Raw genomic sequence first — 4,239 nt, forward strand, 5'->3', positions numbered from 1 at the left:
CAGAAACATGCAATCTTCCAAAACTGCACCAGGAAAAAATAGAAACTATGAATAGACCAATTACAGGAATGAAACTGAATTGATCATAAAAAACTACCAAAAAATGAAAGTCCAGAATTCACAGGTGAATTCTATCAAACATTTAAAAAAGAGTTAATGCTGGGCATCTGGGTGGCTAAGTCAGTTAAGCATCCAACTCTTGGTTTGGGCTCAGGTCATGATCTCGCAGCTTCATGGGTTTGAGCCTCACATCGGGCTCTGTGCTGGCAGTGCAGAGCCTTCTTGGGATTCTCTCGCTGCCCCTCCCCTACTCATGCTGTCTCTGTCTCTCTCTAAATAAATAAACTTTAAAAAATAAAAATAAAGGGTTCATACTTATCATCCTCAAGTTATTCCAAACAAATTAAAAAGAAAGGAAAGATTCCAAATATCATCATTACCCTGATACCAAAACCAGACAGAGACCACACACACACCCCCCACCTCTCTCTCTCTCACACACACACACACACACACACACACACACAAACTATAGACCAATATCCCTGATGAACACACATGCAAAAATCCTCAAAAAAATATTAGCAAACCACTTACAGCAATACATTAAAAAGATCATTCACCATGATCAGGTGAGCGGTCGGCTAAGTGTCTGACTCTTGATCTCGGCTCGGATCTTCATCTCGTGGTTCGTGAGTTACAGCCCTGAATGGGGCTCTGTGCTGACAGTGTAAAGCCTGCTTGGGATTCTCGCTCTCTGCCTCTCTCTCTGCTTCTCCCCCAGGCACGTGCTCACTCACTCTCTCAAAATAAATAAATAAACTTAAAAACAGCAACAACAACAACAACAACAAAGAAATGCCATATGATTCAATAATTCCGCTCTTGGGTGTTTGGCCAGGGAAAATGAAAAAACGAATTCAAAAAGACGTATGCACCCCTATGTCGACTGCAGCATTATTTACGATAGCCAAGGCATGGAAGCAACCGATGCGTCCACCAACAGATGAACGGATAAGGAAAATGTGGTGTATATACACCATGGAATATTACATAGTCATAAAAAAGGATGATACACTGTGCCATTTGAGACAACATGGATGGACTAAGAGGGCATTATACTAAGTGAAATGTCACATTAAAAAAACAGATATCTTATGATTCCACTCATAAATGGAATCTGAAAAAAATGAAAAAACAAATATGCAGCCAAGTCAGATCTAGAAATACAGAGAACAAACTGATAGTTGCCGGAGAGGAGAGGGTTGGGGGTGGGAGGGATGGTCAAAATGGGTTAAGGGCAGAGGGAGATACGGGCCTCGAGTTACGAAATGCGTAAGTCGCAAGAATAAAAAGCAAAGCATAAGGAATACAGTTAATGATACTGTAATAACGATATAACGGGTGACCTCAAGGGTAAGGAGAAATTCTTAAATGTTTCTTTTTCTTTCTTTTTAATTTTTTAAATGTTTATTTTTGAGAGAGAGAGAGAGAAAGAGAGAGAGAAAGAGAGTGGGGGAGGGGCAGAGAGAGGGGGAGACACAGAATCCGAAGCAGGCTCCGGGCTCTGAGCTGCCAGCACACAGCCCGACATGGGGCTCGAACCCACAAACCAGGTGATCGTGACCTGAGCCGAAGTCAGCTGCCTAACCGACTGAGCCATCCCGGCGCCCCAAGGGCAAGCCACAATTAACCCCAGAATTGAATAGTTTGGTAAACTTGACTACATTAAAAAGATGAACAGCTATCCATTAAAAGACAATGTAGAAACTGAGAGAAGAGAGTACAACATAAATAACCAGCTTATTTAGGAATACATAAAGAATTCTTACAAATTCAAAAGAAAATATTTTTTTAAATGATGCCAAAATATGAACAAATATTACATAGCAGAGAAATGCTCGTGAGGACTAAACCTAAGATATGTTCGACTCCCCAAGTAAGGAGAATACCAATGAAGACTACAGTGTGCTAACAGCACGTACCCATTTTGATCTGCAAAGACCGAGAAGTGTTGAAAGGATCCAGTGTTGAATTCACAGGATCTCTTATATATGGCTGTTGAGAGCATAGATTGGTATCGCTACTTAGACAAACAATCCGGTATTTTCTTATAAAGATGAATATTTAAATACTTTATAAACCAGCAATAACATGAGAACTCTTGCAGGAGTGTGCAACATTTATAAGAATATTCATAGCAGCACTGAAACAGGGGCCTCTAGGTGGCTCGGTGGGTTAAGCTTCTGACTCTTGGTCTCGGCTCAGGTCATGATCTCATGGTTCATGAGTTCAAACCCCACATCTAGCTCCACACTGCCGGTACAGGGTCTGCTTGGGATTCTCTCTCTCTGGCCCTCCCCCACTCACACTCTCTCTCTCAAAATAAGTAAACAAGCCTCAAAAAGAGTAAAACCCATAAAGTGAAATATCCAAGTGCTTAGCGACTGAAGAATGGGTAAATCACGGTATATTTATATAATAATATTCTAGAGATACATGTCACAAAACGGATAGGAACCTAATGTTGAGGGACAAAGCAAAAATTTTATATGGTATTATCCCTTTGAAAATGTCTAAAAAATCAAAAGCATAAAGCAATACAAGTTTAAGCATACATATACACACAATGAAGCACACACACAAAAAAGTCGTAACATCGAGCGTAGTGGGTACTTTCGGATCGAAGGGGGGAGGGCAAAGGAGTAACACAGAGTGTATATTGTCATTGAAAAATAAACAGATAATAATAAATACAACTCATGAGTTCACATAGAACATTATCAACCTCAGCTAAGAATGGAGAATGAAAAAAAAGAATAAAGGGATGATAGACTGAAAAGTTTTTTACATGTGAAAATACGATTCAAAATATATCCATATCGAAAGTAAATGCAGAAGGATTCAACGTGCCTATTGGAGACAAAGATGCATTAATTTATTTTTTTTATGCCCGAAATCTGTTGTTACAAGATACACACGAAAATAAACTGTCACAGGAAGGTTAAAATTATTTTTTTATATTTAAAAAAATTTTTTATATAAAAAAACAATTTTTTTAGAACAGTTTTACTAGGCAACTTCTAACCAAAGAAAGATGGCACAAAGATATTAACACCGAAATCTATAGAATTTATAAAATATATCAAATACAAAGCATTCATCGTGATAGAGGTTTACCATATGATAATAAAAAAATAAAATCAACCAAAAGCATATATTAGTATGAACTCATATGCACCTCATATCATGATAAAATTGGAGGTAAGAGTTGACAAAATCAGAATTATAGCTGAAGATATCAAGTCACTTCTATTAAACAAAAGGCAGATCAAACACAGAATATAAGTAAAGATTAAAGATTTCGAGCAGCAGCAGAAATAAGCTTGATCTAAAACACAACAGAACGCATATTATCTTAGTACACACTGAACATCATTTATTTTAAACTTTATTTATTTTGAGAGAGAGAGATGGCGTGCAAGCAGGGGAGGGGCAGAGAGAGAGGGAGAGAGGGAGAGGGAGAAAGAGAGGGAGAGACAGAATCCCACTGTCAGCATGGAGCCCGATGTGGGGCTTGAACTCACGAACCGCGAGATCATGACTTGAGCTGAAACCAAGAATCAGACGCTTAACTGACTGAGCCACAGTCAGCCACCACAGGGTGCGGGGGACATGTTTAGTGACTTCAAAACTCGCTCCTAAACAGCTTACGGGTTGAAGAAACAAAATTTAGAGTATATGACAAGGAGAGTTCTATATATCAAAACCGAAGTGGTACTTAACAAATAAATGTACAACATTAAGTATACATATTTAAAAAAAAAAACAGAGAGAGAAAATAATTGAGCATTGAAATAAATAAGCCAGGAAAAGAACCAAACAGGGGTAGGGGTGAGCGGGAGGGAAGTAATAAAGACAGAAAATTCAACTGCTAGAAACACCACCGAAAAACCTCTCGAGAATATCAATAAAACCAAGAGTGACATTTCACACAAGTATTAATGAGTAAACGCACTGAATATGATTTGGAGAGAACCCTTGAGAGCTGAAAACAGAATTATCTACATCCAATTAGAAGAGACACCCAGGTACCCCCTCAAGCCACAAGAATGCCTTGTTTGTGTGTGCCCAGAACCAAAAGGAATAGAGAATGAGCCCGTAGTTAAAAAAAGAAATGCGGTATTCTGATGAAGCCATCATATTGTCATTTCACACCTTCAACATATCTAGGACCTT

The sequence above is a fragment of the Prionailurus bengalensis genome, chromosome X (genome assembly GCF_016509475.1).
Source record: "Prionailurus bengalensis isolate Pbe53 chromosome X, Fcat_Pben_1.1_paternal_pri, whole genome shotgun sequence".
NCBI classification, from domain to species: domain Eukaryota; kingdom Metazoa; phylum Chordata; class Mammalia; order Carnivora; family Felidae; genus Prionailurus; species Prionailurus bengalensis.